The 27,406-nt window shown below is 37.0% G+C and overlaps 1 protein-coding gene and 1 non-coding gene across 4 annotated transcripts in view; one reads left to right on the top strand and one right to left on the bottom strand.

Moving 5' to 3' along the window:
* Positions 1-27,406, bottom strand: part of LOC134225065 (formin-J-like) — a 455,409-nt gene that overhangs the window by 238,555 nt on the left and 189,448 nt on the right. The window lies entirely within an intron of this gene.
* On the top strand, positions 12,198-12,301 carry LOC134228225 (U6 spliceosomal RNA). The gene has a single exon (XR_009983888.1). It is a non-coding gene; the product is annotated as a U6 spliceosomal RNA (small nuclear RNA).

Raw genomic sequence — 27,406 nt, 5'->3', positions numbered from 1 at the left:
TTTCGGAAATTCTGGAGGAGTTTCCGAAAAAATACTTAGGAATTCCTGAAGGAATTTTCGATGGAACTCCTTGAGGAATTACATGAAAATCTCTAGTAGTAATTCTTGAAGGAACTCCTGGAGGAATTTCTTGAGACACTTCTGCAGGAATTTCTGGACTCACTCCTGTAGGTATTTCCAACGAAGCACCTATAGAAATTTTTGGAGGAACTCCTTTTGGAAATTTTGGAGCAACTCCTAGAAGAATTTTTTGAGAAACTCCTGGAGGAATTTTTGAAGGAACTTCTGGAGGAATTTATGTTGGTTCCAAAAACTCTGTCAGAACGATGATTTTATGCTCGTCTCCAATTGGCCAATTTTAGCGTTACATAAACAATGGATCTCTCCTTTCTAAGATGATTGTCTGTGGTGTGTCTGAGTGTTTGAGGAATTCGCGAAGGAAAATCTAGAGGGACTTTGGGAAGAATTCCCGAAGGAACTTCTGGAGGTATATCCGGGGAGCTCTTGAAAGATTTTACTTCTACAGAACCTTCCGAAGGAACTCCTGGAGAAATTTCCGATGAAACTCGTGGAGAAATTTCTTAAGAATCTCTTGAAAGAATTTCCGAAGGAACTCCTAGAAGAATTTCCCGAGTTGCTGCAGGAATATCTTGAGGAACCCCTGAAGAAATTTTCAAAGGAACTTCGGCAGGAGTTTCTAAAGAAACTTTTGGAGGAATTTTCAAAGAAAATTATTCAGGAAATTCTGGAGGAACTAGCCCAGCTGCCGGAAACGAGGTTTCTTTTGGCTGGTTATTACGTCCTTTTTGTCGATACGTTGAACATATTACGTCACATATTTCTTACAACGCTTGCTTTTGGCTAGAAAATGCCAATTACGTCACTTTTTTGTTACACATCTGATGTCACATCTGATTTACGACGGCTATGATGTGCATCAAATCCGATGTGATATTACAATTTTGTTTTTGCTGTGTATAAAACCTCTCGAATCTCATTCCCAGAGTTTAAATTTGAGTTCAATCGAGAATCTGTGGGCTATTCTGAACAATGACGTGGTGAAAAATTGGGCTACTATCAAGGACAATTATTTTTCTGCTCTGCAGATGGCACACCCAAAAAAAAGCGTTCCCGATTTCGTGAACCGGCAAAAATACACCGTGAATTAATTCATGGATTCGGGAACACCAGTCACGTTTTCCAGAACGTTCCAGAAAACGTGACTATGTTCCCGAATCCGTGACTGTTGTTCCCGAAAAAATACACCGTGAACTCGTTGGTTCACGAATTCATGAACGCTTTTTTTTGCGTGTATGGGGTGAAATAAACCCGCAGCATCTGTAAAATCTAAACCTATTCCAACGACGCATAAACTTTGCAGCCTCCACATGGAAATCAACCAAGTAACGGAAAACCATTTCGACCACGTTCTAATCGGTGGCAAATTCTTCTCCGAAATCACGAATGTCCGCACTTAACTTAGTGCGAATATTGAATCAGACCACTACCTAGTTGCAATATGCCTGCGCTCAAAACTCTCGACGGTGTACAACACGCGTCGGAGTCGTCCACCGCGGCTAAACATTGGGCGGCTACAAGACGGTAGACTAGCCTAAGACTACGCGCAGCAGCTGGAAGTGGCACTCCCAACGGAAGAGTAACTAGGCGCAGCGTCTCTTGAAGATGGCTGGAGAGATATTCGATCCGCCATTGGAAGCACCGCAACCGCTGCACTAGGCACGGTGCTCACGGATCAGAGAATCGACTGGTATGACGGCAGACCGCATCGTGCTGTGCGGTTCTTTTCTCTTTGCGGAAGGCAGTTTTTAATACTACCCGAAGCTATTTTATTTTCAACAGTGCTTCTCAGCGCTATTTGTACCTACTGATCTCTTACCTTAAGATCTTTACATGGACACGTTCCTTCCTTTTACGTTGGACCCGTTTGCGGAAGTAAAATTCCGACAAGCGGATCCTGCATGGACACCGTTCTGGGAAAAAAACCTCTTAGAAGGTCACGTCTCCACGATCAGCAATGAACATTAATAAAAACAAGAGGAAGGGGGAGTCGCTGAATTCTCCACTTCCTTCTAAGAAACAAGGTTTCAAGACCGTCGCGAGGAAAAATAGAAGGAAGCTGGAGACTTCAGATATTCCTTCTACACGCAAAAAAAAGGATTCATGAATTCGTGAACTAACAAGTTCACGGTGTATTTTTTCGCGAACAGCATCCACGGATTCGGGAACATAGTCACGTTTTCTGGAACGTTCTGGAAAACATGACTGGTGTTCCCGAATCCATGAATTAAATCACGGTGTACTTTTGCTGGTTCACGAATTCGGGAACGCTTTTTTGCGTGTAACTCTAACATTGGAAAAATTCTTTTCCTATCGAACTGAGCAATCAGTTCGATTTGGTTCATGATGAAATTTAGCTAATCGAATCTACTTCTAGCACATGTGATTCGATATATGTGAAAAAGCAAATGATTCCGCCAATTTTGGTATCTGTTGCCGAGTTTTCTGGCTTTAGGAATGAGATTTTGAGTAACTTTCAGGGGATCAAAGTTTCATTTCAGATTGCCAGGAAGGGTGACTGCCGCGTTTTGCCGGGATCTTTTAACGATCGCCAACGTCTTCTTCAGTATTTAACTGAGAAGCGCCATAAATTCTTCACATTCGACGACAAAGCTGAGCAATTGTTCAAAGTCATCTTGAAAGGTCTCACCAGTGATAATAAATCACTGGATAAGATTAAAATTGAAATTTCTCAATTACTTGGATTATCACCAGTCCAAGTAATTAAGATGAAAAAGAAATCTCACTCCGGTACTTCCCAGATAGGTATTTCTCAAGAATTTTATTTAGCTCACTTTAACAAAAATGAACTAAATAATATTAAAAGTTTAGAAAGGCCTGTATTATGTCCTATGTCCGTGTTACTTGGGAACATTTCCGCAGGCCTGAGGGAAACTTCCGAAACCCCACTCAGTGCCGTAAGTTCCAAAAGTGGGGTCACGAAACTAAACATTGCCACATGGATGCTAAATGCATGATTTATGGTGGAACCTCTCATGCCAAGGACACCTATCATGTGAGAGAAGATTCCAATAAATTTAAATGTGCTAATTGTGGGGGAAATCATAAATCCAATTTCTGGGAATGCCCTTCATGCAATTTTTTTAAAATTAAAATGCCCGTTCTTTAAACGGTAAGGAAGATTATTCAACTTATTTATTTATATAAAACGTATATCGAAAGGAATTTTGATGTTGATATTCCTCTAGATACTGAAAGTGATATTGATAATGCTCTCGTATCTTTGACAAATTTAATTGTCGAAGCCAGAGGCATTGCAATTCCTAAATGTGAAATTAAATTCATCCGATCCCACGTTGAACAGGATTCTCAGTCGAATGGAACTTGTTGCGAGTAGTTCGGCCAATGCTAAGTTCCAAAAAGTGTGTCTACATTTTTTTTTTACGCATACACACATACACACACACATACATACATACACACAAACAGACATTACCTCAAGTCATCGAGCTGAGTCGATTTATATATAACACTATGGGTCTCCGAGCCTTCTATCAAAAGTTTGAATTGGGGTGATCATATAGCCTTTACGTTTACTTAGTATACGAAAAAGGCAAAACGTTTCGCTATTCTGAGAAATACCAATTTGAAAATTGGATCCCAGTTCAAAACCCTTTTGGACATTTACGAAAATTCTTTAAAAAAAACTCAAAAGCCAATTCCAGCGCTTAAAGAGGGAAATAATATTTTATTAACAAATGGCGAAAAGGCTCAAAAACTTGCTCAGCAGTTCAAGAGTGCCCATAATTTAAGTCTAGGTCTAATAGACCAATTGAGGATCAGGTTACACGAAGCTTCGAAGACATTCTCAATCAAGATAATGTTTTCGACCCTTCGTTGGGAGCTAATTTGGATGAAGTGAGATCTATTACTAGAAAATTTAAAAATATGAAAGCCCCGGGTGATGATGTTATTTTCTACATACTTACCAAAAAACTTCATGAGAGTTCTTTATCCTTTTTGGTTAATTAAAAAAACAAATGTTTTCAATTGGCATACTTTCCAGATAAATGGAAAAACGCCAAAGTTGTACCAATTTTGAAGCCGGACAAAAATCCAGCTGAGGCTTCTAATTATCGTCCAATCAGTTTGCTTTCTTCAATAAGCAAACTGTTTGAAAATATTATTTTAAATAAAATGATGGTTCATATTAATGACAATTCTATTTTTGCTGATGAGCAATTTGGTTTTCGCCATAGGCATTCGACCACTCATCAGTTGACGAATTTCGCGCCAACTCGACCAGCGGTTGGCAGTACCATCTCAGAATCGAACGAAACTTGGTGGGCATAAAGATATGGTATTTTTAAGCCACTCTGCATACTTGGTTTTTCAAAAATTGTCAAGAGTAACATTTGATGAGCACCTAATTTTTTTTCATGATTTTTTTAAAAATCGATGTAACTCTAAAATGACAAGACCTACAAAAAAGTGTTGTATGGCGGACTGTCGTGAAATTCCATGAAGTTTTTCGGAAAAATATTCAAAAAAAAAAATAAAAAACCGATTTCAACACTGAAAAAAATTAGTTTTAAAAATTAAAATTGATATTACAAAAAAACCTCATCTCAGAAATCGATGAAATTTTTTCTGCAGATAGGTCTTTTAATTATTATAAACAAATTTTTATACGTTAAAAATGTGTCGTTGGTTGATGATAGGCTGCTGAACCTATATTTGGCGCTGTAGGCATAAAACACGCTGATAAATTTTCACTCAATATGGACATAGAAAAAGTTTTGTTAGAAAAACTTTTTTTCCCTAAATATGTCACAGCAACATTATTCCTAGAAAAGTTAGATAATTCAAATACCTATCTGCAAAAAAATTTTCATCGATTTCTGAGATGAGGTTTTTTTGTAATATCGATTTTAATTTTTAAAACTAATTTTTTTCAGTGTACAAATCGGTTTTCTATTTTTCGGATATTTTTCCAAAAAACTTCATGGAATTTCACGACAATCCGCCATTCAACACTTTTTTGTAGGTCTTGTCATTTTAGAGTTACATCGATTTTTTTAAAAAATCAATGAAAAAAAATAGGCCCTCATCAAATGTTACTCGTGACAATTTTTGAAAAACTAAGTATGCAGAGTGGCTTATACCATACCATATCTTTATTCCCACCAAGTTTCGTTCGATTCTGAGATGGTGCTGCCAGCCCCATAGAAGGGTTGGCGCGAAATTCGTCAGTTATTAAGAGTTACGAATTTGATTCGGCTCAACAAATCTGAAGGATATTCGACTGGAGTTGCTCTTCTTGACATAGAGAAAGCATTTGACAGAGTTTTGTCATGAAGGTTTAATTGTAAATTTGAAGAATTTTAACTTTCCTCTGTACATTATTAAGCTGATCCAAAATTATTTATCAAATCGCTCACTGCAGGTAAACTATCAGAATTCTAAATCTGATAGATTACCTGTAAGAGCTGGTGTTCCCCAAGGCAGCATACTGGGGCCCATATTGTATAATATTTTTACTTCTGACTTACCTGATTTACCACCAGGGTGTCAAAAATCTTTGTTTGCAGATGTCACGGGTCTCTCAGGCAAAGGGCGAAGCCTTCGTGTCATTTGTAGTAGATTGCAAAAAAGTTTGGATATTTTCTCCAGTTACTTGCAAAAATGGAAAATTTCCTCGAATGCTTCCAAAACTCAGCATTCAATTTTCCCGCATAAGCCGAGAGCTTCTTATTTGAAACCTTCTAGCAGACATATTGTCACTATGAATTAGGTTCCAATTAATTGGTACAGCGAAGCTAAATATTTAGGACTTCTGCTAGAACAAAAATTAACTTTTAAAAATCACATTGAAGGCATTCAAGCCAAATGTAACAAATATTTTAAGTGTCTATATTCACTTAGAAACAGAAAATCAAAACTTTGTTTTAAGAACAAACTTTTGATTTACAAACAAATTTTTAAACCAGCCATCCCAAGTAACATTCATACAGCTCTTTGGCATTCGATGTTATTTATTATGGTTTTATTATGGCAATAGGCTTGCTCTCCAGTTTTGATAAAGCATTTACGACGCCTGAATCATGATCCATCTTCAAGCTGTTGCCAAAACCTTTTGTGACAGGTTATTAATTCCGAATACTATGAACTTTTAAATAGGAATTTATTAGGGCAGTCCATGCTTTGATTAAACCTGCCTGGAAAATACCATTAAAACTCCTTGATGCACGATAAAATACTTCTTAAAGTCATTTTGTTACAATAAAAGTTACTTTCGGCTTTAAATCAGATCAATTGGCATTTGTGCTTGCTGCATAAAGTCTTATAAAGTCTCATAAAGTCTTATAAAATACAAACTCTGCAGTTCTTAAAAAAGTCAGAACCAAAAATGTGGGAAAGTGAAGACGAATAGCTAGAGCTAAATCCTTCATTATTGCAAAAGAAATAGCTCTGAAACATCACCACGCTGCTTGCTTACTTATAATATGCATCCTGACCAATTTTCAGCTTCATAAAACAAATTGATATCGAAATATTCATTTCCGAAATCACGAGGTCACAAACTTTAAAGAATACAAGATAGAGGAAAAACACGGTGCGTAGACACGCTCCAGTCGCTATAAAAGTTTCACTTTTCCACTTTTTCAACAGTGGCACGGAAACGTTTTTTTATTGCGAGAAAAGAGAAAAATTCTAATTTTGCGGAGCAAAGAAGAAGAAGCAGACTGAGTGTCGGAAACTTCAAAATGGCATGCACTGTACGAAAAGTGTTGATATTTCTTGATATCAAGAAGATTCGAGAAATCTAAAATGTTTCAAAATCACATAAATATATGACAAAATACCTTTAAAGTACCATCAAACTTGTTTAAAAAATATAGCGGCATGTAACACTCGTTTAAAGTTGCATATTCTCATTGATTTTAATAAATCAACATTCACACCGAAAAAATAAACCAAAAAATTTTACCGTGCAACAAGTGATTTGACGTTTGCGGAACAGCTTTCCGACAGTCGACCGTCGGACCCCGGTTCGAATTTTTCAATCTTCTCGCAATATGTGTCCGACTGATAAAGCGCCGTCACCACTAGTTGAGTACTTCATGTTTTACTTACGTGTATTAAATGATCAATTTGAGTTCTATCCAAATTCTATCCATGCTCTGTGTTTTCTTTCGTTTGGTAAATATGAACTTTACTCTAGTTATTGTCACCATATATGTCGAAAAATGACCATTCAGCATTTATAATAGTCATTCGAACCTTCATACATGCCATATCTAAACATTATGATTTTATTGTTAATTTCATCAAAGCAAAGCAATGTGAATAAATGGATGGCGAGAAATCATCTCGGATGCCATCGCCATATTTTTTTCACTACACATTAGGAAAGAATTTGGAACCTAATATCTACTAGTACTGCATTACATTTATGATTTTATATGACATTTTATAAACAAATCAGCTGCAAGTAATAAAACAATTTAATAATACGCAGATAAGTGCAAATTTAACAACAAATTGTTTTTGGAAAAGTAATATTTAAAACGGGGTTTACTGAGAGCGCATCAGTTATATCGGAGTTTCGCATAATATGACACTATAAATCTAATTTGGTGCCAAAAATTGAAGGATTGATGGTTGAGTAGGCTGTGCGCGCGGATCGTCGTGTTATAAACTGCTGTCAGGATCTCCCATTTTTTTTACATAATTGTTACGTGTAAACTGGGGAATGAAGCGTCACTGATATCAAGGATACAAGCTGGTAGCGTAACAATTTCCTCCGAATATATAACGGCGCTTTGAGGAGAAACTTTGGATTACGAAGTTATCAAGTAGCTCTGGAGCCGCCATAGACGGTACGGACGGGTTCGTTAGCAAATCGGCCTATTTGGGTACCAATCTGGCGATCAGACGATCTAGGAAGAAGATAGATGACACCAGAAGTAACGCAAACGTGAGGAAAGTGTAATCTCTCGGATAAACATACAGGCTATGTAGGTCCCCGTCAAAGGTAAGGCAAGAGGTAGTAGGATCGACAAGTAGCATTTTACTAACGACTCCATCAGGTTTGTATCAGTTTCTGTAGTTATATTTATAGCCATTCTTTACACAAAAACATATACCTACAAATCTGTTTCTGAAAAATTTGTAGAAGTTTACAAAAAAACTGTTGGTTCGATGGTTTAATTCGATTATGTTTTTTATTACTTTATTTTCGTGATTTCTAATTAATTCGAGTATGTGGGAAAGAAGAATTTCCCGTACACTGTGTTTTGTGTTTGAAGCAGATCTTATTATGAATATTTCTTTCTTTTATTAGATATTAGTCTTTGGATTGTCTGTATTGCACGACAAATTTGTAGAGAGCTCACGAGGTACATATTTTCCATGGTTTATAAATCACTTAATAAAGCAGGGAATGTAATTCTACATAAGTATAAACCACCTTTAACGAAGGTAGTTCAAAAAGAACTTAATTCTTTGTTTTTGCCAAACAAGATCCATGGAGATCATTTAGGAGTTTTTCACATACTGTTGCTTGTGAGTGAATCTTTAAGAGCTGTGACCGATAACTATTCCGCCATTGGGGTATCGCTGAAGACAAAAAAAAGATATTATTCCATGCTATATTGTAATGAGCTAAGTGTAAGTTGATACAATATATTAATTTTAATTATTTTCAATATGTATACTGCCGTTCTACGCATAATTGTTCCATGTACATAGGAATCCCAGCAAATATGGGACAAATATGCGTATGACGCTATTATAGTTTTAATGCATTCATTATATTCCTTATTTCTCTCATATTGATTTATTTTTTTAAATTCTTACATTCAACATTATTTTCAATATTTTAAGTAGGTACTTTCTTTATATTCTATTCTTCCACCGTATTAAGTTAAACATTATTTAAAAACATCAAGTATATTACATTCATCGTATTTATTATATTAATCTCATTTTCAATATATTGAATTCATTATCGTTAAACTAAGCATACTGGACCAGACGGAACATTCAACTTATCATCTCTGGATTGTCAATATTGAATCTTTGGTCGGATGGCTGTTGGAGACAATAATTTTATAATTCTTTTTAATGGATTTTATTTATTATGACTTTATATCGACCCATCAAGAAACAATTCCATACAAAAACAAGTTTTAGAAACATTTTTTTAAACTAATTAACATTTTTTTAGAATGTTTATGTATATAGGTATTACGCCGTTTTATCAACTATAGTGCTTCTCGTTATATTCTTTCAATGGTTATTAAAATAATCTTTTTTTATTTCTTTATTATTTATCCTGACATACATTTTATTGCGAATTCAAAATAGGACCAGCAATTAAACTTATTTGAATGGCCATCTATGGTCTTTGCTCACTGTTGAATATATTATATTTAAAATATTTATGACAATTATGAAAAGTGGTACATGTGCAGTTCTACCCGCTAAAACCAGCTTATTGAAAAGAATATTGAACAACATGGATGTTTTTGCAAAATATTTTAACTCTATTTTGAATTCCAAGATGGTTCACTGCCGTTTAAAATAATTTTATAAATGTACATGTACCATGGCAACGATTTTCGGTTTATGTGGTATTTTGTTCCCATTAATAGTGGTAGGGGAAACTGGACACACATGATCCCCGGGGACACATGATCCCCCCCTGTTTTCTCGAATACTAATCACATTTTTATACCAGTGATATGTGCAAACGAATCCATTAGATAGATTATTAAATCTGAGTAACATTTGATATTAGTTACTTAATGTATATGAGTTTTAGAGAGGTTTTATTATTTCAGCATTCTCAATCCTTTTTTTCTTCAAAGGTGAAAAGTTTAATAACTTTGAATATGTCCAACCAAAACGTACAAAATTTTACTGGACAAAGTTTTATTATTGTAGAATTGAATAAATTCATTCAAATAACTATTGCTTATTTTCCATTGAATAAAAACAAAACAAGATAAATACTCAACATGAACACACTTGATCCCCACCGTTTGGACACACTTGATCCCGATATTGCATATATTAAGGCGTTTGTTGTATACCGTCGCATATTGCATATTGTATTGTATGTAACTAATTGATCTGTTAAAATTCTTTCTAGTTAAAAAGTATAAATAAATTTTATTTCTCTTTAATTTTGTTAATCAGACAATACACGCACAATTTGAATTTTCAATAGCCTTATTTCATTAACCACAACAAAGTGTAGTTGAACATACTTAGTTTTGATTAGTTTTATTAAATACATTTTAACATTATTTTTCAATGAAAAAGAGTGTAAATTAAGCTTTGAAAATTCTCAACAAATCACAGGGCTTAAAATCAGTATTGTTCGATCTGGTATTATTTTTTTCCATTTGAACTAGGAGAAGTTTGCTTACAATCACCATTTATTTGTAAATCTTCTTATGGATTTTTAATAATAGGATCATTAAACATCTTGTGGTCAGTCGTTTAAGAGAAATCGCATTTGTGTTATAATAACACGCCCTACAAAATGATGATGCGTGATAGTACCATATTGATGTATAAAGTCATCATCCTGGTATGATCATGGTTGTGGTATTGGTAGTAGCCTGGCGATCACGATGTACCGTCGTGGGGAAGCAATGGGTCAAATAGGTGAGAATGTGTCACTGTTTCAGCTACTTAGAATGATTGTAGAATAGATTGAATGCATCTGAGGGCAAGAAGATCAAAATATAAGAGACCTTTTTGAACAATTTAATAGAATAATTAGATCCTAAAACTACAAAGATATATTCATGTATCAATCAACCATTTTTGGTATCATAACTGTATCAATCACAAAGAGAGATCCTCTTGGGAACATCATGGTTGTCGTGATATGACCACTGTCTTTTAGTGGAGTGAATGGTTTGCAGATAAATCATCATCACCATGCCAATTTTGTTGCTATAGCACACATTCTATCTGTCACTATTACTCTATTCGAGAACTAAAATACTTGCCTTGCCTAATACCAACAATATTTAATTTTTACACGACTGATATTACGGCAGACTATGAAGAATTATTAGGATTTGAGGTTAGACCGATTCAACCTTTCATTAGACTTGGAAGAACCTAAACATGTTCAGCTCATAAAGGATCAATTTCCCCTATATGGGGATCAAGTCTCCACAAGTTTTGAAAATGCCAAAATTTCTATCTTTCGGCAAAATTGATTTTTTGGTAACTTTCATGAACAAATAATTGCTTCCAATGACGTTTTGAATAGCTTATTAAATTCTTTATCAAGTCCATCAAGAAGCGTGCAAATCTATGCATGGTACATCGAGAAATATCCTAAACAAAAAGTGGGGATCATGTGTGTCCAGTTTCCCCTATAGGTGCATCATACAGTCTGCGTCTTGACTTCACAACTGTATATTATTTGTCAGAATATACCTGGAACATCGCCACGTATAATCGCAATTGAAAACGTTTGCCCTGAAGATGTTCGAAACCTATTTGTAATTAGGTTTTGTGGCTTATTAAAATCTCTTGATTTTTTTTAAACACTGTTTTAGAACGGATACCAAACTTCTTTTATATACATATTTGTTAAGATGGTACTTCAGATGGTAAAATTGTCTTAAGTACAATGATATATCCCAAAAAGTATATTTCTTTGCAGTGTTCGTACTTTTCGTTTGATGAGACGAAATCATGCAATTTTCTGGTCGATGGAGAATGTTTCGTAGTTTGTGGTGAAAAACATCTTTGAATCATTCCTCTTTTCTCTTGAATGAACCTGGGAGGCAAACGAAAATCGGATTTCTTGATGATTTTTTCTTCCGTTTCTTCATTTTTGCTCCTTATTCTCTTTTCAGTCTTGAATAAATAGCACCATTCATTGTATTCAAAACATTCATGATGCTTGAAATAGATTCTTTTTTTTAATTCATCATGAAAAAGATACATCTCAGTATGTAAAACCCACTAAAATTTAACTCGGTTCAAAGTTGAACGGAACATACTACACATGCTACATGGTTGACATCTGCACATCACATGTTCTTGCAGCTGTCGGATCATTACCAAAATTCAATTCAACTCATAGTTATTGTCGATTTCTGGCCAATTTCTGATCAATTTCTAGCTTCGGCTGGACATATACTAAAATTGGAACGATACAGAGAAGATTAGCATGGCCCTGCGCAAGGATGACACGCAAAATCGTGAAGCGTTCCACATTTTTAATTCATTTGTTGATCAAAATCATTATCATATCAGGGGGGAAGGGGAATTTAATTTCTTTTTGCTCTTTTTTCGTTTCAGAAAGCGAGCAAAGGCGCTTAAACCTAGGGTATTAGCCAGGGCAAGGCTAATACCTTCGCCCCATCCGAGGAAAATCATCGGCAAGGATAATGGAGTGACATAAATTTCTTAGCAGAGTCACTCCCAACGTATTTCCACAAATTTTCTATCATTTGCTTATAATGATACTCCTAAACCACATACCCTACACACCATCCAATTCCTTGACATCTATGAGGGCGTCGGTGAGTCGCTGGCCTCTCGTTAAGTAGATGTCATATCATCATTTCCTTCCCTTTCCTAGTAACGGAGAAGATGGGCGTGGCCGGCAATGATAGCTTTCATGTTTTATCATTTGGACCCCCAATTTGGATTTCCATTGAATCCCAAATGGAAATCCATAAGCAATTGGGGTGAAGAAAGATAAAGAATATACATGACAACTATCAGTAATACAATCTACGAAATACTCCGTTACAACGCAACCTAACTTTCAACGCAATAAATCTCATTGGCACCAAAATTGAAGCATCATACATCAAATCTGATTGATTACTTTTCACGATGATTATAAATAAATATTTCATTTCAATGTTTGATTATGACATTTGATGGTTTCATGTACAATAAAGTTTAATTTATTGTGTTGAGACTGAACGTATTTTATTAATTCATGTGAATGTTTGCATAAAGCTAGATCTAGGGTTTTCCGCAGGCATTAAGATTAAGTGGCTTAGAAAAGGTTTCAAATAAGGCCAACTGTCTTTTATCTTCTTCTTCTTATTGGCATTACATCCCCACACTGGGACAGAGCCGCCTCGTAGCTTAGTGTTCATTAAGAACTTCCACAGTTCTTAACTGCATGAGGTTTCTGAGGCCAGGTTACCATTTTGCATTCGTATATCATGAGGGGCTAGCGATGATACTTTTATGTCCTGGAAGTGAGACAATTTCCAATCCGAAAATTCCTAGACCCGGCACCAGGAATCGAACCCAGCCACCCTCAGCATGGTTTTGCATAGCCGCGCATCTTACCACACAGCTGGAGGGCCCCTGTCTTTTATAATGATTTACAAATAGATTACGAAAGGTTTTTGATTCATTTTCCAATTGGAATTCGTATTCATGTTTTATCATATTCTGATCCTAAAACCCGTCTTGCATTTGCACCGCTTCAAAACCATTTTTCCAACCATGGGGCCAAGCCTAGACAGATACTACTCTCCAAGAGGTTTTGGTGTTAGCAATAAAGAATAAAATATCTTGACTATGGTTTTATTGTTGTAGGATTCAAATACTCTTGTAGTAAATCATAAATCTAAAAATGTTACTTGGGATGTTGTATGCTGTGCCAATATGGACTGAAGTTGCTACAATACGCAAAAACAAAGGCGTTTCTAGAGGATTCAAAATAAAATTTTGACAATGATTCTGAAGTTGCCTCCCGTGATATAGTACCAATGAACTTCATAGAATTTCTCATATTGAGACATTACATAACAACTGTCCAACAAAATAGAATTCAATTTTAGACAAAAATCGTTTGCAATCTTCTATTGCAACGATCAGCTCCTTGTACCTTTAGTATAAATTAAGTTAATTTAGTTTAAATATAAAACATTATAATTCCTACATGGTTTCCAAATTCAACCAGAGGAAAATCCTAACTGCCAAGAGGCTATTGAAATATATTAATAATACCTAACTAAAAATATAACATAGCGAAATAAGCAATTAAGCAAATTGAGAAAACACGGAACACCTAGTCTAAAAGAGAGATGAATGGATGTATAAGATAATTAAGAATAAAATTAGTTAAAAAAAGTTTTAGTATCGTATCATTTTAATTTTAATAGTCGATATCGAGTGTTATAACGTCGACTCTTGGTCCACTGTAGCTTGTAAAAGAATTGTGTGGAATCCTATCAGCTTGATTTAACTGCTGGAATGTTTGTGATGCACGGATATATCATTCAGGACTTGCATTACACAGGAAGAAAAAGATTTGCTCGTTTTCTTAATGAATGCGAACGCTCACCTTCTCGACTCCATGTATCATTGAAAACAAAAAATATTTTTCAAATGATACTACTTTTTTCCGGTAGCCTACACCTTTGGGAAAATCCCATATGGTCACCTAAAAGCTCAACAAATTATACATATCTACACATGTGAATATGAACAACAAGTTATTTACTAACGTTCCACCCAATCGCATCTCAGGGGAAGCAAATTATACATTTTCATCCATTTAGCCTAGATCCGAGTGCTTTAACCGTCTCATTTAATCCCGAGGAGGTGGGTTGTTTGACATAAAACCAGTTTGGAACGCGCGCTTTGTGTTTTTTGCTAATTGAATTATGTGATTGGCTGCAAACCGGTAACATTTCCGGTTGTGTTCGTGGAATAGTTTACGCGGTTTTTTTTAATGTTTTGGAATTCTATTTGAATTTGTGGTTGAACGCAATATAAGTCGTGTCGGTTGACGGTCTTGGCAATAAACGAGAACAAGATTGATAACTTTTGATATCTTTTGTTTGTAAAACTAATGGCTTCCACAATTAGTGTCATTTAGCGAGCAAAAAATGCAGGTTCTTCATTGTCTGTTAGAGAATATCTGATAAAATCGAGCCTAGGGTTAATCACGCGCCGGAACCAACTCGTCATAGTGCAGATTAATGATTACCTTTTTACCGAATGTACAAGAACAGCTATTGACCTCGAGAGCTGTAAAAATTTAGCATTTGCATTTCACCACCAATTATCACACATTGTTATATTAATTTTTCTTGCTTAAATCTGGATAACTAAGAATTACCAAACGTCCATAAATCCACAAACGTTGCACGAGCGAACAAGAACGGGTCAGGACTAAGGAGCGCTCAAACGGAAAGACACATCCATCTATCGGAGATTTCGGCCTCGGCAGCGATGTGTCGATTGACTGGATTCATCTTTCTTTCTCTGAAGAGCTCCAGAAACCGCTATTACTTAAATATGTTTCCACATCTTCCGAACGTAAAGCAGTTAAGGGGCAATGCGCACTTTGGTAGCTCAAAGCATTTTGTATAGATTCCAGCACATTATGGATGTGAAACAACAAACATCAGCTGAGCCGTCCAGCTGATGAATGTAGTACATGCACATATAGAAGCCTCCTGCTGGAAACAAGGGCGTTGATTTCTCATCTTTGAATGATTGTAACTCAAAATGAAGGGTTTTTTGCTCTGTATCACTAGTTGCGCAAGTTTCTATTTAGCTCATGATAAATCCACAAAAGATTATCACACTAATGTAACGACGATAATTTTCTTCTCCTGAGAACTTACACATATTCCAACAAAGAGAGCCCATACGCCTGTATCCCCAAAGACGATTGATTTGGTTCAAAGAAATAACAACTTTACGACTTTAGTAGCAACACTTTTAGCAGAAGAAAAGATTGCTTACTTTTATGAGTCGATTCAGAGACGGGATGCTGTGGGTCGCTGTTGTGGAATCGTTTATTGGACACCTGCCCATTGCTAGTAGCATAACAACTAACAAAAGTGTGGTTTATAAGCTTTCAAATGACCTTCGGAAGATGCTTGGTGCGGCTGATTAGGTGTCGACCGCCGCACGGTGCCAGCCAAACCATAAATGTCGGAAGAGTCAATGTTTGGTAAAATTTAATTATGGAGGTTGGAAGGTGTTTGCTCAGTAGATTGATTCAACAATACGGGTATTAACTTCAAGATGAGGTGGCGTAATCCATCTGAGTGCGGTATTTAATCTGTAGAGTTCTTTCAGATATGTGAGTAACTTTAATATGTTTTCATCATAGGTGGTGTAGCAGATAATCTAAATTAAGATGAATCTCGAGGTCCGAAGAATGACTGAGAACTGAGAGTCAACAAATGGCATCTTCAACGTTGACATAAGCAAAGCTCAAAATATAACACACACGCTTGCAAATATGTTAGCTAATATGAATAAATGTGAATAATAAGCGCTATCCACATATTAATGTCCTTTCGTATATGCTTTTGAACCGAACGAGAGAAGGCACTCACCATCACCGCTAAGTGCGTTATTTATAAATTACCAAAAAATCTCTACACACGCAAATTTTATTCTTATCATCCAGTAATTTTTAATTGCACTGAACCATTCGATAATTTGCTGGGTACAGCATTTCTTTTGATTATTAGCTGAAATACGAATTTACATTCTGTTCCTGTTCCTCTATCCTTTCCTTATTCTTTTCCCTTATCCCCTTGCCTTTTCTTTCATTTCATTTTCCCTTCCCTTTTTCCTTTTCTTCCTTTTCTTTCTTTTCTTTTCTTTTCCCTTTCATTCCTTCCTTTTTCCTTTTCTTTCCTTTCCTTTCCCTTTTCTTTCCTTTTCCTTTCCCTTTTCCTTTCCTTTTCTTTCCTTTTCACCTTTTCCTTTCCTTTTCTTTGCTGTACCTTTTCTTTCGCCTTTTCCACTGCTTTCACTGCTTTCCTTTCCCTTTCCAGCACTGCTGCTTTCTTTCTTTCCCTTTCTCCTTTTCCTTTTCCTTTTCACTTTCCTTTTTCCTTTCCTTTCCATTTTCCTTTCCTTTTCCTTTCCTTTTCCTTTTTCCTTTCCTTTTCCTTTCCAGCTTTCTTTCCCTTTCCTTTTCCCTTTCCTTTCTTTCCTTTTCCTTTTCCCTTTTCCCTTTCCTTTTCCTTTTCCTTTTCCTTTTCCTTTTCCTTTCCTTTTCCTTTTCCCTTTTCCTTTCCTTTTCCTTCCTTTTCCTTTCCTTTTCCTTTCCTTTTCCTTTCCTTTCCTTTCCTTTTCCTTTCCTTTTCTTTCCTTTCCTTTTCCTTTCCTTTTGCCTTTCCTTTTCCTTTCCTTTTCCTTTGCTTTTCCTTTTCCTTCTTCCCTTTCCTTTTCCATTCCTTTTCCTTTCTTCTCCTTTCTTTTTACTTTCCTTTTCCTTTCCTTTTCCTTTTCCTTTTCCTTTCCTTTTCCTTTCCTTTTCCTTTCCTTTTCCTTTCCTTTTTCCTTTCCTTTTCCTTTTCCTTTTCCTTTCCTTTCCTTTCCTTTCCTTTCCTTTTCCTTTCCTTTTCCTTTCCTTTTCCTTGCTATTTCACTTTCCTTTCCTTTCCTTTTCCTTTCTTTTTCCTTTCCTTTTCCTTTCTTCCTTTTCCTTTCCTTTCCCTTTCCTTTTCCTTTCCTTTTCCTTTCCTTTTCCATTCCTTTCTTTTTCCTTTCCTTTTCCTTTCTTTTTCCTTTCCTTTTCCTTTCCTTTTCCTTTCCTTTTCCTTTCCTTTTCCTTTCCTTTCCTTTTCCTTGGAATGAGGAAAAACCTATTTTAATAATATCGTGAATTTCCTTGAAGCGTGTGTACGCGCTTCTTTTCAAAATCGATCATCATTAATCGTTTTGGATTGCTTGAAAACGCTTTCCATCTTTTTACTGATACATAATCTTTTTGACCAGGCATAGCTCGAAACTTACTTCATCATCTTCAAAATATTGAACTACTATGTTCTTTTGTCTCATCTGTTAATGCAGTACTAGACCTAGTATTTTTTTTTAGTTTGAAAGACAGTTAGCCTAGCCTTCAATTGTTTTGCCTCTTTTACTGTATTTCTTGGTTTTGAACTCCATCAAATGGCATCCACCTGGAATAGACCACGAACTTGGCAGCATCGACAAAATCAATGAAATTTTTCTTTTTCCTTGTCATTGGCTGCATTCGAGAACCTCTTCCTTCATTATTTATAATTACCTCACTCGTAGGTCTGTATTTTCCACATCATCAGGTCCCTAATTTGAAGAGGTTTTCTTCGTACTGACTTCGATTTATTTCAGTTATTTTTCTCCGGAGGTAATAAACGTAGTCCATCTACTCCATTTAATCAGGTCACTTTTATCAGCTATGCCCTCGTTAAAGCGTTCGATGTTGACCTTTTGGATGCACTCATCTTCGATTGAAGTTTGTTGAAACAGATTTCGCTTTGATGGTACGGTGGCAAGAGCTCTCATGGCATAATAGCTTCTTCACAGTAAGAATTCCTCGAGTTACTTTGTCGATACATCTGGCAATTCCTCCAGTTGCTGTCGTTTTCGAGAACTTCCCTGCGCTCTGCTCAACCGATGATATCACAGATTGCTCTTTTGTCTAACGTTTAGACAGCAGGACGATGCAAATGTCGTAAAATTTGTAATTCAATGTGGACATTGGAGCATAACCAGTCGCTTTCAGTTTATCTATGAATTGCTTTCGGTGAGATTTCAGTAACTCTTTTTTGAACACTTTTTTCCATCAAACGGCCTACAACCAGTTGAGAAAGCGGCTACTCATGTTGTTCGTAATATTTCATCATAAACAAAATCACTTTTAAGTTTTACTGACTAGTCTAGGAGAAAAATAATTTTTAATGGAATTAGGCATGTTTACAGATTGATCACAATTGGTTTAAGAATTAAGAATTGCTGGAGCAAAGTTGTACACTTATAATTGATTTCGACTTATAATCAAATGATACCTGTTTTTTTTTTGTTTCTCATTTGTGAATATTCTTCATCCATAGCTTAATTTACTTCTGACGCGAAATTTTCCAAAAGGCATTTCGTTGGTTCAACATAATGCACATAGAATGACGAAATTATTATTCAACAAAAAACAGGTGCGTTTCAAATTTATCTAAGTTGCCAACAATCAATTGCATTCTTTTGATCATTTTCACCTTTTGCTTTAAGTTTATTTACATATGTCATTATAGGAATCATGCAGACCGGCAGATTCACTTTCATTCAAACCTAGTTTTGTTCAACATCTGCAGACTTCAGAAGCCACTACATGGTGGGGTATCAATTACAATTTGGAAAAAGTGGCGTTTGAATCGATCTATAAAATTACAATGCATCTACAACAACTCAGATGCATGGGTAATTATGAATCCTACATTTTTACAGGTTAACACCCTAATGAGGGGTTTTTCCGAATCAGAGACCCGACGATCAATCTAGCGAGTTACGAACACATTTAAGTTCTCACCAGTTTTACGACGTTGTGCCGCCTCTTCCGTCCCCGCGGTGATCGTCGTGCTGATACGTGAAATGGCATCATTGCGGAAATACGGACCGATATTTCGTTTTCCGTTGGACAAGGCATTGTTCTCGGCAATTTGACCCAGAAAATCATCAAATGGGTCTGCCGGTGGATCAAACTTGATCGTTCAAGTGAAAGGAAAATGTGATGCTTTGCGAAGAAAAACTAGGTGGGTCAAATTGAATGAACGACTTCGTTATAAATCTTTACTGCTGTCAGTGCTTTGCTCTGTTGTTGCACTATTAGGAACCATGTTGTACCTAATAATGCTGAGACATGCTTCTAATAAGACGTTAATTGCTCAAACATCTTTGTTTAATATGGATGTTATGAGATGCGACGGACAAACATGCCCAGACAATAATCATCATTAAACGATGCGAAACTGCATTACGATGGATCAGTTCAGTTATTCCTAAATTGCGGTTGTACAATGAGCGATTTCTTAGCACTCACCTGACCAACTCCGTCGAAGCGACCTGCAACAGAGGAAGAAAACGCGATTAATGACATTTTATTAGAAGTCTCTGGTGCTTAAACTCTACGCAGTTACAACAATTCAGATAAATTTGCGATATTTTCAAAAAAATTTGAAAAAAATAAAATAAATTCAAAACTTTGGAACACTTTTCTAAATTATTATCACTTAGGTATACCTTTTTTGTGAAACTTTTCTGAAAACTATTGAATTCTGAGTCCGAAGACGCTTTCGTTAGGCTTCCTTTTTGTTCCATTTCCTAATTTAAAATTGGATGATAGGCAGATCGTCAATCGTCAATGACGTTGCATCTGCTAAATACGGATCTACAATGGCCTACAAGAGTACTCATCAATGGACTCAGTTGTTTCAATTGTTACAAAATAGAGGCTAATCCGATTACTGAATATCTACTTTTGTTCAAGCCACTTTTCAAGTTTCATTCATAAACACAGTCTTAATTATCTCGTTAAGACTCAGCCAAAGCCGGACCGTATCGCAAATCATTAAGACGATTCCGTAATTCGCTGCAGGACACGCTATTCGTATCGGCGCATCGCCCGATTTGGGTACAAATCCATAAACGAGCATGACAACTATCATTTGCATGTTTTCAATGCGCTTCAGTGTACGTGCTTAGTTACTGGCCGAACAAATGAACTATTGAAACGAATCGTATTCGTCTTTTGATATTATCCTTTTATGTTCACTGCGTAGCGCAGCAGCCAGCAGAAATCACTAAAGGCGATCAGCCCGCGAGTGGCCCAGCTGCCATGAAAAGCATTGACAAAATTGGCTGTTCGATTTTCGATACAATCATAACATCGATTCGACTGGAAAATCACATCATTTGCGGCTTTCTTTGGTTGATTGATCTCCTTTGTACTGCTCAATCTCAAAGACGAAAACATTAGCCCACGGACGTTAATCAACGTCCGCGTAGCGTTTAGCCTTGTGAAGGTTAATTTGTACTTGAACTTGGTACGACTTTACTAAATTATTTTCTGTTTGCAATTCAATTGAACAAATCGTTGCCGCTCCGATATGCGATTGCTGGCTGAACGTTTGTGCTCATCGATGAGGAGTTTCTACGACGAGGTACCGGGAGGCAGGTGAATTGTCGATTTCTCAACGACGTCGCATTTTATGATGACAATCTTTAATTCAAGCGCAATGTCGCACTGTACTTGCTTAATCTTTCATCAAGATCTTCTAGTAGTTTGACCTTCTAGATGTAGAATGGTTTCTAGGTTGAAATAATAAAGTTCACGCATATAAAAAAGACTGATCAAAGATCAGTTCGCTGGCGATATTGATGTCGATTCTTATGCCCTTGTTCTGTATAAGCTTATTTATGTTTATGCGAGATAAAATCATTAAATAGGTTGATATCTATATCGTAATATGACAAGCATGTTTATCTGTGTTTTTTTTGCATTAACCTTTCAAACTAGTAGAGTGAGAAAAAATCAAATGAATTCGCCGTTTTCTTGTTTTTTATTATGTCAATTGAAAAAATCTTATCTGTTTATTACCCCTAATCTCGTCCTCGATTTTATTGAACAGCCACATTCCATTGCGAGCAATTCGCATTCTCTGCTTTCGAACGTCATAATTCGACTCGGCAACATATAATACACTAGGTGAAAAAATTTAGCCCCTCAATTAATATCTTTTTTTTTTAATTTTCATGTCGGTTGTGCTTATTATTACTAAAAATGCTAGTACCATTTGTTTCTTCACTTTTTGCACCGGCGAAGATGAGTCAGCCATGAGCTGAAAATCTCTAAAATAAAAATATAAAAAACTTTTTGGATCATCAAAGCGATATTTTTGCAATATGTTTAGTCGAAAAAAAAATCATAAAAATTGAAATAATTGAGCTAAATAAAAATAATGTGTGGAGATACGCTCTCGAATTTCTGCTGATATCGGTTTTCGATTATGGTAAAAGGTAAAACCCGCCTCTTATACGGCATTTGGTGAGGTCGCGTTGTCCAATTGATTGTAGAACAGTTGAAGCAACTTGAAGAGGTTTCATGAAATACTAACCTATTGCGTCTTTATCTAGCATCCTGAATTCATCCTTGTTTCACTCAGACAGGTTTATCAGCAGTTGCCTCTTCTCTAGAGCCATATTATGTTTACGGGACTCGTTTTTAGCTAAACAGCTTCTTGTCAACTCTATCCTGCTTTTGCTTCTCTGAGCTCAAATCTTCCGTCGTCGAGGATTGCAGAATTCGTTCGCAATTGATAATGAACGACGATAAGAGAGATATAACCTCTCTTATTTCTTCATCACAAGCCACGAAACCAAGTGGAGTCAAGAACGAGACACTGAAGACGGCCTTACCTTACTGTTGAAGTCTAAATACGTACCTTTCAAAGGTACAATAAAGTAGTGGAATTAAATGGAAAGGTACGCCTCAAGCGTCTGTTCGCCAGGAGGTGCGGCGTCTACCGGGTACCCAGCGGCTGATTAACGAAATGCTGTATCGCGTCAGCTATACCTAAGGTGCAACCCACCAGCACGATGTAGGTAACGCGACCCGGTTGGAAGCTTCGAAGCCTCTCAAATACCACGAAAATGGAGATGTAAAGAAAGAGAACGTTTTTTGGCATCACCCCAACGAAATAAGGACTATGATTGGAAAATCGTACCTGGAATGTCAAGACCCTAAATGAACCTGGACGAGTGAGCCTTCTGCATGGTGAACAGCAGAAGGTTGGGTGAACTGTGGCTGCTTAAGAAGTCCGATGGCCTAGATTCGGAGAACGTGAATTCCGGCCGTGGACCCCGACAAACACTGCATTCAAAACATCTATCACAGCGGTGGCAGAAAGCATGGAGTTTGTTTCGTAGTGATGGACAAGCAGATGAAGCAGTGTGTTGAGGATGCGGCAAATTTTCAATTACAGCCTTATCACTTTACGCGAACAAACGATAAATCCGACGACACGTGAAGGACACGTTTTATGAATGTCTTGATAAAGCCTATGCCCAAAGCATGACTGGTAGGGAAAGTCTTCACTACGCTACCAATGACAACGGCCTCCTTCTCTTCTTGGCATTACATCCACACTGGGACGAGCCGCCTCGCAGCTAATTGTTCATTGAGCACTTCATAATTATTAACTGCGAGGTTTCTAAGCCAGGTTACCATTTTGCACTCGTATATCATGAGGCAAACACGATGCTACTTTTATGTCCAGGGAAGTCGAGACAATTTCCAGTCCGTAAATTGCCTGACCGGCACCGAATCAAACACAGCCACCCTCAGCATGGTATTGCTTTTGTGGCTGCTTACCGCACGGCTGGAGCCCTCCTCACGGCCTACAGTGAAATTTCGCTGTTGCCGGAGGATGGATCAATGCTTCTTTGCACGAAAGAACATCCGAAAAGCACGAGACACCAAATGGTGAAACTTGCAGCCAGATAGACCATGTTCTGGTGGATGGGCTATGGATTTATCGATGTGCGGACATTCAGAGGTCCGAACATTGCTCTGATCTACCCTCGTTGTCGTAAAATTCGATCACGGTTGTAACGATCGAACGAAAAATAGCGATGCGTTACGATATCCAGCGATTGTCGAAGGAAGGAAGCGGCTGAGTACCGCCAGAAGCTCGAGGGATAATAATCAACGCTGCGACAATATCAACAATCTATGGGGTCGATCCATGGAGCGGTGAGCACAACGTGGTGGCACAGAAGTGGTGGGCACTGCAGAGAGCGACCCAGGACGAGTTGGTTCGATGGGGTGCCAGAGGACGGACAGAAGAACGTTTCCAGAAGCCGGATGTTGGTGTCGGTACCCGATCGAATAGAGATCGGCAAAAGCAAAAGAGCAGCCGAAAACAATCCACCGGGAAGAAGAAAGAATATGAAGAACAAGTGATAGGCGCCAGAAAAAATGGAGCAGAACGATATGCGGAGTAAGGTCCTATGGCGTGCGGAGAAAGACAGCGCAATCTCCGTTATTGGCGACCAAAAAGGAATTTGCTGACAGGTAAAACCAAAGTGGCTGCCAGGTGGAAGCTACACTTCGAGACTTTGTTGAATAGGTAGTGACGGTGCATCGGTGAACAGAATAAATATGGCGACGATGGAAGTGAAGTGAAGTCCCTACACTAGATGAGGTTAAAAAAGCTGAAGAGCTAAAAACTAAGGCTGCGGAAGGACCAGCTCTGGCTGAGCTTCCAAACATGGCAGTGAGCAGCTTCATTAAGTTCTGCACTATTATGTCGAAAATATGGGAAGACGAGAATTCCTGCTAGCTGGTTGGACGCTTTCTCTCTTTGAAAGGGCAGACTGGAGTGCGGCAATTACGAAATAACCCTCCTTAATTCGGCGTACAAATTATGTCCCGTATTCTGTTCAACATTTAGGATCGCTTGAAGAGTCCTTCGTCGGCGAATAGCAGGCAGGTTTTCATGAGGCCGATCAACGCGGATCAAATGTTTACCCTGAGACAAATCCTTGATAAATTCCGAGGGCATTGCACGTATTCATCTGTTTATTGATTTCAAGGCAACGATTCAATGAAACGGAATTAATTATGCAAATTATGCTTGAACATGGTTTTCCGTGAAAGCATTCGGCTGATTCGTATAACGTTGGACAGATGGAAATCAAGTGTAAGGGTTGCAGATGAAATATCGACATCATTTGTTACCTTAGATGGATTAAAGCAGGGTGATGCACTCTCGAATCTACTGTTCAATGTAGCACTCAAGGGAGGATGGAGAGCTGGTGTGCAAAGAAACGGTACCATTAACACAAGATCGCAAAACCCTCCTGGGATTTGCGGACGATATCGATATTACCGGAATTGATCGCCGTGCCGTGTACCTTTAATGAGGAGACTGCGGGATTGGACTGATCAATACCGCGAAAGTACATGGTCGCTGGCAATCAACGTGGGTTGGTGATGGTAGCGAAATGGTGCTGGATGGTGAAAAAATTTAAGGGTAGAAGAATTTGTATCTTGGAACATTAGTGAGAGCGATAATGATGTTACCCGCGAGGTGAAAGGCGTTGCAGCTGCAAATAGGGCTTATTACGTACAGCCGTCCCGTAGTCGCAAACGAAACCAAAACTCGCGCTGTATACTATTCTGATTCTTCCGGTGGCTTTATACGGCCATGAAACATGGACGTTAATGGAATCGAAAATCTTTCGAAGTGTTTGAGCGTAAGGTGCTGCGAACAATACTCGGCGGTAAACAAGAGAACATACCACAAAAGTTCAACTCAATGGACGCAGTGATTCTACGCCCCAACATAAAAAAAACAGGAGAACGGTATCTAGCGGCGTCACAGTTGTATAAAACTTATTTTCAATCTCAAATTTTGAACAAAAGATCTAACATTCGATGTAGATAAAAAGCATTTAAATAGCTTCCTTGTGCACTTGAGGTCACCAGCTAGACTTGCGAGCAACGGCGTCGGATTGCCATTCCAAAAATGGTGAGATCGATTCTCGGCCCGGTCTAAGGATGTTTTCGATGATAAACGAAGTATCCATTGTTCTTGACACAGAAGATACATATTCATGAAATGATAGGCATAGAAAAACTTTTATTTGATAACTGAGGAACTGCTAAGAAAACATTAAGTTAAAAAGCAAGCTCAATTCAAATTAGAGCCATCGAAGAAGCCAAAAACCCAAGCATGGCGGACCTCGATAACAGAAGATGGTATGAACTTGGTGTGCATAAGAGGTAAAATACAAAAATTAATGCAAAATACTGTAGAGGTGTTTGAATACTAGATGAATAATAATTTGTTATGCATTTGGTATTAATAACCTGTCTGAAGTATTAGAATACTAATTTTGGTAAAATCTTTTATTTTACCTGAGTTGCTAGTGGCTTCCCCGTGAATAGAAGTGTTTTTGTTTTGCATTTTGCATCTCATGAAAAATTTAATTTTGTGAACTGTTTTATTTTCCCTTTGAACAATAACCTATAAAATAGAAGTCCTGTTAAGCTAAGTGGAGAAAAAGTAGATCTCAGTGAGAATATAAGATCCTTGGTGAATCACGGTATAATAAATACCATCTGTATGAATCTTCGACGGAAATTTGGTGAGATCAGATCATGTTATTCTTTTTAAGCTAACAATAAAATGGTTAAACATACAAACCATATCATGTACAAAAGATACAACCACTCTTTATTGAGCTTGCTGATGTTTGGTCATCTACTCTTGCAGGTGCATGGGAGGATGGAGTAGTTTTCATCGAGTAGCGTTGCACGGTGTATATTTGGTGCTATAGTGCTTAGTTCAGGGAGTGTTTGAGGAGGAGGATGATGAACATCAGCAGGTTGTTTTCTTCAGTGGAATTGGTTTCGTTTTTCTCCCACGCTAGCGATGTTCAAATGAACAAAATTAAGATCTGAGATTACCAAAATACCAAGGTATTAAAATATTTTCAGTAACCATCGACGAAAGCCTTGGCGTCAGTTCTCATAAGCTCTAGAATTTTTTGCTAGCAATTGACAAACATCTCACAATTTGTTTTAGGAAATGTTTTAAATTATAAATTATCAATAATTTCGTCTTTATGTTAAAAATTTCGAACATCAATAAATTACGCTCCAGCACTACAATATCTGAGGCAAAAAATTTTTTCAATGATTTATGTAGATATACTTAATTGCGCTATATTGTGCTAACATTGTCTTAGTCATCCATATCGATCTGTAGAAGATATAGTTATCAAATAATTCGTTTCTTATTTTCATAATCGCTAGTGATCCGTGCTCGGAATGCTGGAAAAGGATTTTCTTAAATTAATAAAATCAGCGTGGCAGAGTCTCGTTATTTTTTGACGAGTTTTGCATTTATTTATTTGCGAATATTTTTAGATCGCGCCCTAGCAAGTTTTATTTTCAACCAGAGTGGCATTATGTGGAGGGTCACCGCTCTCGGCACCTGCAGGTCGGATAGCAAAACCGTTTAAACGATGTCTTATATTTTAGTCTTCTTGCCATCAGATACATTCTATCTATTCTACAAGCATTCCAAGTACTTAAACATGATCCATTTCACCCCATTTGAACCATTGTCACCCCGACGACAGTACATCCATCATACATTAACTGAAACTGACTTTTATGGAACGAGATAATGAACTCAAAGAATTGTTTTATTACATTTACACAATTTTATTTATACTATCTATTTTTATATTCACTGTTTCCTTATTACCAAATTCATGATATTCATAATTTAATCATTAAATAAAACACCTGGCTAGAAGCATGAACTCATCACCTCCGTTTGAATATGCTAAGCTATAAAATTTCGCGGCATGATATTCATCATATACTGTATATTAATTTTATTAAATTAAATTGATTAAATTTCATCACATTTCTTCTAATTAATGGTTTCCTGCTATTGAAATCAAAATTCCAAACACAGTTCCACCCAATTCTTTTGGCAATATTCAATTTTGGCTACATTCGATTTTGGCAACACGTTTATAAATCCTT

The sequence above is a fragment of the Armigeres subalbatus genome, chromosome 3 (assembly GCF_024139115.2).
Source record: "Armigeres subalbatus isolate Guangzhou_Male chromosome 3, GZ_Asu_2, whole genome shotgun sequence".
Taxonomy (NCBI): Eukaryota; Metazoa; Arthropoda; class Insecta; order Diptera; family Culicidae; genus Armigeres; species Armigeres subalbatus.
The sequence above is the reverse complement of the archived record's forward strand: the minus strand, read 5'-3'. Positions and strand labels throughout refer to the sequence as shown.